Below are 8,642 nucleotides of genomic sequence, written 5' to 3' on the forward strand. Positions count from 1 at the left end.
ACAGAAAGACTCGGGGCCTGGTAGGCAGCCTGGATGCTGATCCTTCACTGCAGGGGTTCCGGGCACGATTATTTTTCTTCCTTTCATTTTTCATTAGTCAAAGTTGTTTTTTTTAACTCAGTAAGGGATGGGATTTGTAATGTAGCAAAATACAATACTTCACTCAAAAACTTAATCAAGTTAAGTTTAAAAACTACTTGAAAAATACAAAATATACAACAAAACTATTCAATACAGTAACGTGAGTAAATGTTTTCGTTACTTTCCACATCTGGAATCAGAACACTTCTTCCACCACTGTTGAAATGAGCCAATGACACGTGCATTTGAATGTACAGGTGAGATGTCCTGTGCTGATAACACACACCTGACATGAATAGTGGGCTTGTGTTCATCGTATACAAATGAGTAATCTTCCACTTACTTTGGCCAACTGCCAGGTAAAAAGTTCACCTCAACACAGATGAGCTCCCAGAGTTTATGAAACTAGCAGTTGATTGATGAGATGACACACGGGTCTAATTCGTTACGGCACCGACAGCTACTTGAAACTGTTTGTCTGGGGGGAACCGACAAATATGCATATCTGATTCCTAAATTAGACATACAGTATCCTTATTTGATCTGTAGCGCACACTTACCTGCATATCAAGTAAAAAGGAAGCAATGTAAATAGTTTTTAAAATGTGCAACCATACAGTAGGAACAAAGCAATGATAAAACTGTACTGCAGTCATTAGTCAGGGTCAAAGGGGTGATTTAAAGAATGCTGGTTGTATTGAAAAGACTGTATCAACTGCCTCTGGAATAAAATGGCTGTCAATTAACATGCTGATAAGAATGTCATATTCTCAGTCTTTGTCTGAAGATTTTAGTAGGTAAACGTTTGAGTTACTTATCAGTACAGGTGTTGCACATGTTGACTCGAAAGCCTCGGTTTTGAATGGTTACACACCTGAGCTGGAAATGGACTCACTTTATCTCGTTTAAACAGTTCGGATTGTTGACAGGCCAGCAAGTTCACACCTAGAAACAAGAAAAAACACTGCTCCAAAGCTTAGCTGCCATTGTTCTCTCAAACTATGCTCACATTTAAACTATTTTCTGCATTGTGTTATAAAAGATTGGGGGAAACTTGAGAAATCTCAAAACAAATCCTTACCAACATACTGTACATATACAGTTTCAGTATTAGACTCTTGTGCAATATGACTCTTTGTAGAACTTCATACTTTGCTCAGTTCTTCATGACAGCAAACAAAAAAAGTGATCTTTGGAACGTCTCCTCACAGCCATTTCACCCAAGTCGCTCTTTACCTATTGGCCACGTTACATCATTATTTTATTATTATATTTTATTCTCCATTCAACAACCGTAAAGCTGTCATCTCATTTGGATTAATGGGAATGCTTAGTCATTCACACAAGGAAGAAAATTGGACAGTGTGCAGACACACCCTGCGCTAATGGCCCCAAACGCCGTTGGCCACAGGTATTGCCGAATTCTCCACTACTTGGCGAAAAGCCCAGGTCCTTTAACACAGATGATGACCGTTTACAGTCAAAGCACCTGTGTAGTCTGCAGTCACGCTATCCAGAAAAAAAACACTGAATAACATTGTTCAGTGGTCCCCCGTCAGTTTCGGAGGGCTTTCAATTTGTCTTTGCTTCTGTAAACTTATTAAAAAACACTCAATTCCAATAGATGTAATTACCAGGAACAAGGATTTTAAATAAGCCGCAATGATCACATGTTGACAGATGATGAAACAGGACAAAGAAATAACTGCACTACTGTAATACTGTAATACTGTCACATTGTAATATTATGTCAAATAAAGTAAATTCATGTGTATTTTCTGAAAGTACAGTTACTAAGGATACCTTTTATCAATTTTATTTAGAATTTGTCTACTAAACTTAAATTGTTCAGGTGATACATTAAGGTGTATTTAACCCTTTGTCACAATTGATTGACCATTTATATTAATATATTAAAAATAGGTAATTGACTGCCCAAATAAAACTGCCATAGTGCATAAAGAGCTTACGAAATACCCCCAAATACACTGTAACTTGTAAAAGTTGTTCAGGCACACATGTAGTACTGCAAATAGGGTTTTAGCTTGCAAAATATGACAATTATACATATCATAGGTCACAAACTGTGTTGTATTAATCACAAAGATCTTAGTAGAACATACCAACCCAAATACAACTCTGTTCTGTGTTTTCCACTCTGTCTTTAGGATGTACTTAACTGGTCATTGTATCTGCATCAACAGATGGATACTGTAGGCTTGCATACCTTATCAGACTCACATTGTATACACATCAATGTTTAGGCGTGGATAGCCTACACAGTATCGGCTGTGCCTTTTTTCCCAAGGTAACTCCTAACCCTAAGGCCACAACCCATTATAAGATATTTCTGCTAGAGGAATGTCCCATTTACTGGTTTACACCCAGATGCCAGATACACATTGGGAGTGCAGCTAAGGACACAGGGTAGCCTATACATGCAACGTAAAAACACAGTAGTCAGCTTATGTTATCAAAAAAGACATCTGGTTCGTTTAAAGATCTCGAAACGAAGAAGCATGCTACACCGTAAACTTTAAATGTTTTGGACACTAAGTATGAATTTTTTTGAGTTAGAGAAGAATAATCATATTACAAAATAAAATGCAGCTGTAATATATTTCGTCCCTGATACTGGAAGTGCAGAATAACTAGGTAACTAGATCTAGGTTTTCTAGAATGGTTCTCAGTGCTGTTGCTGCTATGACACCTGAATCTCCCTTTTGAGATAATACATTTCAATCTTTTCTTAGATCTTCTGTTTAATGCCGGGACAACATTTTCACACACGACTGAAAATGCTGGAAGCTTACATTAAAAATAAACTGATACTGATTTTGACTTAGTTAATCCAAAACAGCAGCTGGAAGTATGACAGACAAACAAGCCCATTCACAGCCAGACTGCATGTTGGAGAAAAAATCTTAAAACTCAAATTAAAAAAACTCTAGTATTGTTCTTATACAGCTACTGTTTATTCCTTATGATGGATGACAGTTTCAGAGCAGGAGCATAAAAACCTTATTTGAAATAAATGCAAAGGCCTGCAGTCAATACATTACATACAGTTACTTCACAGTTTGTAACCTTGTGATCGCTATGACAGACCGTTATACTACCCTATAGTGTTTGTAGTAGAAATGTGAACAGGATAAACATGACGCTGACTCTACTGACTCTCTGATGACGCCTTACTGATTCCCCCGGGACTCCATTTGAGTTGGTGATGCACATTTATGTAAGCCAATATGTTAGCAATACAGCGATATGAATGAGACGGTCTCAAATCACAATTGTTGTTTTGTTATGTAATGGGGATAATTTATATAACCGTGTGCGCAAAACCCCATGTAACAGACACCTCAGAAGTCACGCAGAAGCTGTATTGTGAAACTGTCATGTTCCCATAGGCTGTCTTTGTCTGTAATGTCTCCTGAGAGCGTCTGTGTGTCTATTGTATAACTGCCACATGTCCCCAGGCCTATGCCTGTAAAATAACTATTTATATTTGTGTCACTTTCTCCCCAGCGCCAATGGGCATCAAGTGATAAAAAAGGTATGTAATGCATTTTAATAAAATCAATCAGTCACAAAATAAACATTTTAATTTGTTAGTTAATTTGAGTTTTTTTTGTATGTGTGTTAACTTGCATGTATTTCTGTCTGTATGGTCATGGGAGACACTGTGGCAAAAAGTAAAATCGTAAGTGCTTATTTGGACATGAAAATAAAGCCCTGAGCTGAAATTTTCCTGAAGTTTCCAAAAAACTCGAATGATTTTATTTTAGAATATAAACGAACCGTTAATGTGTCACATGGTTGCAATTAATTGATTACACAACACATAACTTCTGAGAACATCAATGCACTAAATTGATGTAATATGTCTCATTTTTTATATGTTATATGTTTATATGTGTTCTCAAGATTCTTTTAATTATACTAGTAACAAATCTTCTATGCTTCTGGAAGGCATTTAAACTTGACAAAAAATTTGAATCAAATAAAATGAAGTTAATTTACAACCACAGAGTCCAGCATGAAATCCAAATGGTGCGAGCCGATGGGGGAGCAAACCTGTCAAATTTAGCTTTTGGACACGTTTTGTTTACGACTGTCGTCACATTCAAAGATTTAAAATTGAATCTTTCTTGGCGGTAACACTTTACAATAAGGTCAAATGTAGGTAGTAACTGAGGAACGAAGGAGGAGTTTTAGTTATTGAGTAGTTACTGATTGACTGTGATTCAAGCACTAATGATTAGTTACTGGTAAACAGACTGGTAGTTACTGTATTAAAGGTCCCATGGGATGAAAATTTCACTTTATGAGGTTTTTTAACATTAATATGAGTTCCCCCAGCCTGCCTACGGTCCCCCAGTGGCTAGAAATGGTGATAGGTGTAAACCAAACCTTGGGTATCCTGCTCTGCCTTTAAGAAAATGAAAGCTCAGATGGGCCGATCTGGAATCTTGCTCCTCATGAGGTCATAAGGGGAAAGGTCACCTCTCCTTTCTCTGCTTTACCCGCCCAGGGAATTTGGTCCACCCATGAGAGAGAGACATCATGGCTTTCAAACGAGCAAAGTGGTAGTTGGCCACACCCCCCCAAAAAAGCTAATTGTGGGACTGGCTCTAGTGGCTGTAATTCTGCACCAAGGCTGGATTTTAGGAAAGAGACTTCAGATACAGTATTAGGGGACCACTAAGGTCTATATAAAAGAGACTTCAGATACAGTATTAGGGGACCACTAAGGTCTATATAAAAGAGACTTCAGATACAGTATTAGGGGACCACTAAGGTCTATATAAAAGAGACTTCAGATACAGTATTAGGGGACCACTAAGGTCTATATAAAAGCATCCAGAGCACCATGTCATGGTTTAATGAATGAGGAACAACAGGTTAGTTAATAAGAACAACTACTCATTAGCTAACTAGTTGTTCCTCATTAGTGTCTTAGTCACTACCTACATTTTTGTGTGTCTTATTGAAAAGTGTTACCGTGCATGCACGTGTGTTTTTGGTCTCTGGCTGGGTAACCACAGGGCAGGTGAAGTAATGGCTGTCAGTGAACCCACGCAGGATGGCGTGTCTGGCAGAGCCAGCTGCTGAAGAGGTGTCGAAAACCTTTCTCTGCTCCTTTTTACTCCGTCCTTGCCCTCCAGCTTGTCTGCTTCTCTGTTTACCTCCATGGTTCAATTTTCAATCTCCATCTCCAAAGTAACACTACCTTACATCAATTACTTTTCTTGATTTATTCCCTTTTTTTGCAACTTTTGGCTTTTACTCCTCTACATTATTTGACAGATTAAGAACGTTGAGGTTGAACATTCAACATTAGATTTATAACACAACGTTCTTTATTTCCTTATTATCGTCATTTCATTTCACATAATGTTTTGTGTTATAGCTGCTGGAAAACTATCCTTTACTTGAATTAAAGTACCACAATCCCAGCCCAAATGATCAGTCTATTAGTTCAACAGATAGAGGATTTTGAATGCCCAAAATTTACTTGTTTCTCAAATTTGAGGAATAGCTGCTTTTCTTTAGAGTTCTATGACAGAAAACAGAATTTTGGCTGTTGGAAATTTCTCAGACAGTCAAGTAAACAAGCAAGACGTCTGCATTTGAATCCTAGTCTGCAAAGTAACAAGTGACACCAGCTGTGAAACAAACGTAGTAAAAAGTACAAAGAAGTACAAACCTTGAAATGAAAATACTCAGTTCCTTTACAGTACTTGAATAAATGCAAATGGTTACATTTGATCATTGGGAGTATTTTTTCACTGCAATCTTGCTACTTTTACTTGTTCCAAACCTGATTCATATGTTTCAATGCAGTAACGAACCATTTTAATTTTCCATTCTTGATCCTGCTGTCCTTCCTCTGCTCTCTTGACCTCCATGTCCTGTATTGGCACACTCTGGGCCTGAGGGTAAAGGATGAACCTGCTGAACTACCGAGCTAAATGAGGATTGGTACAACAAGTCCTGTCATATTGTCTTTCTCCGTCTGTCAGTCTGAGTTTTTTTGCACTCCAGATGCCCTCAGACACACCTAATATCTCAATGTAAAACACCCTTATACAAGAGCAGCTCTCATGGTTCACCTGCAGGACAGGGGAGCTGTGAATTTCTGGTCCTGGGTCGATCAGTCAAGAAAGGGGAGAGATCAGGGCACCAAAACTAACATGTACCTCCACTTAACCTGGACGTGTTTGATTGACTGGGCAAACAAAGGCTGGAGGTTGTATAGTGTATTAATGTACAGGATAGAAGGTACTGCTTATATGAAGTGTATCTGCAGTCATTACTCAGGTCTGTGTGTTGCTGCAAACACAAGAGGGCTGACCTTAGCTGTTGTTAGTGGGAGAATGTGCATTATATCACTGAACCCAGTCACAAAGGGATTGTTTGCGCAGATAAACATCCGTCTTATTTGATATCTCACTTGCAGCAGTCCAGAGAGCACCTGAACACATGCAGCTAACAGTAAGATACACACAAACACCTGCTGGTTTCTGGGAAATGCAAGACAAGCTACCTGCCACTCAAAAACCTTCTTTTTATTGTGAGAGATAATAAAGCCGTGCATATGCAAAGCGAGGATGTCTAGCGCCCTTTTTGTGTGTGCTATACAGATGCATTCAAAGCAGCAAGTCGCTGAAGAACAGGCCTGCTGTAGATTAGACGCCGTTACAGCGACCCTTGCAGATAATCCTTGCACGCACACCACCGGGATTGTGCCACTCACAAGACACTGGCTTGGATTAAAGCTGGGGAGTTATCGACATGTGCAGCACACATACAAAGAGGGGGTCATTAACATAGAGAACGATACAAGCTGCTCTTCTTTGTGAGAGGCAGAGGAAGCCGAGCCGCCACCTCTGCATAAACAGAAGTCACCGGCGACGGAGCAGCGAGAGGGGAAACAGACAACAGCGAGGACAAGGAGTGAAATTTGTTCTAAAAACTCTGAAGCCCTACACACCGCTGAGCCATATTAAAATGACAAAGGCTGGAAAACTTGCTCTTTATGTCGTTGCCGTGATGCACCCTCATAAACTCGGAAAAACATCCTTTCACATTCCCCAATTCCCCCATGGGGATCATTAAAGTTTCATCCTTCTTATAATGACTGAGCGCATTGTTGCGCCCCAACAACAAAAACTACTGTGTGCAGTTGTGTACACTCTGAATGAACTGAAGCTTTTTGTTGATATTAAGTTGCAGCACCTTTTTATATGATTCTCATGTTTCAAAGCTTATTAATCCTTGTCAGTTTCTTTTTTTTGTCCTTCTTGGAGGTTGGGAATCAACACGATCTAAAGAGTTGGTTCACCCACATTACAAAATGATATTTTGGCATTTACTTCTCGTGGTATCTAACCATGCAAATAGTTTTGGTTTAATTTGTGCAGCTTTTTGAGATGTTGAGAACATGTCTTTCCAGAAACACTATCCCCGTTATGATCTGTTCAAACAGAGACGTCACTAAGAAGAAAGGCTTTTGATTATAATGCATTTTAGTGAGAGAGAGAGAGAGAGAGGGAGAGAGAGAGAGAGCAAGCATGATGACGCAGACACATGTTTTTTTGTGGAGTCCACCTGAAAAGAATCTGAAAATGGTTAAAATTCTGAGGAGCTGCACTCCAGATCACCTCTTAAATAAAAACTAGTGACCAGTGAGCAACACATTGGGCCTCAAGGTGCAGTCACACTAATGCCAGATTCTGAAAATATAAGCTGCATCTCCTTTTGAAGCTTACATGATTGATGATGTCAAAGATGTGTTTACTTGTTCAACTGCTTTGTTTAACTCTGACCTGTGGATTTGCATGGTCGGCCACAAAAAAACAATGATGCATTGCATTGTATTGTATTGACAATGATGCATTTTTTATGGTAAAGTATTACTGTACCAGATTACAGTGCATTGCTCTTAAAGCTTGTGATCAATCCACTCAATATGTATTTATTACCCACATATGAATCAGGACACTAGATTCAGCTTTCATTAACAGTTAAAAAAGCCGTGTGGAGTTTCTGACCACTAGAGCGTAACAGAACAATGTTTTTACAAATGTGTCCCTGGTTTGTATGTATGATGAACACACACAAGGATGTTCTTGCATACAGGTGAGGCAATACACAGTCCTGCCGCTGGTTTCGTGCTGTTCCACTGACTGACAGTTGGTGGAAGTTACGCTCAAAGAAGCGCAGCAATGCGCTAACATATGGGAAGGAACAACAAGAGTGCAAGCTTGCAAACAAGGATGTAAACAATGCAGGAGTTAAAATATCCCGAAAAATAACCCTAGCCCTAACACATTTTCTAGACCTCACGAATAGAATGAGAAACACTGTATATACCACTTGGCTTTTCTTTGTTTGCCACACAACTCCACAGAGTCCCTTTTAAAACTGTTAACAGCATGTTCTTTTGGTTATCAAACCACTTTTTCTGAAAAAAAGAAAATTGCAGCACATCTTTTAATGGCATTTGTCAATTTGGTTACATTTTACTTGAAGGTATCTACATAAGAGTGACATGA

This window comes from Etheostoma spectabile, chromosome 9 (assembly GCF_008692095.1).
Source record: "Etheostoma spectabile isolate EspeVRDwgs_2016 chromosome 9, UIUC_Espe_1.0, whole genome shotgun sequence".
Lineage (NCBI taxonomy): Eukaryota > Metazoa > Chordata > Actinopteri > Perciformes > Percidae > Etheostoma > Etheostoma spectabile.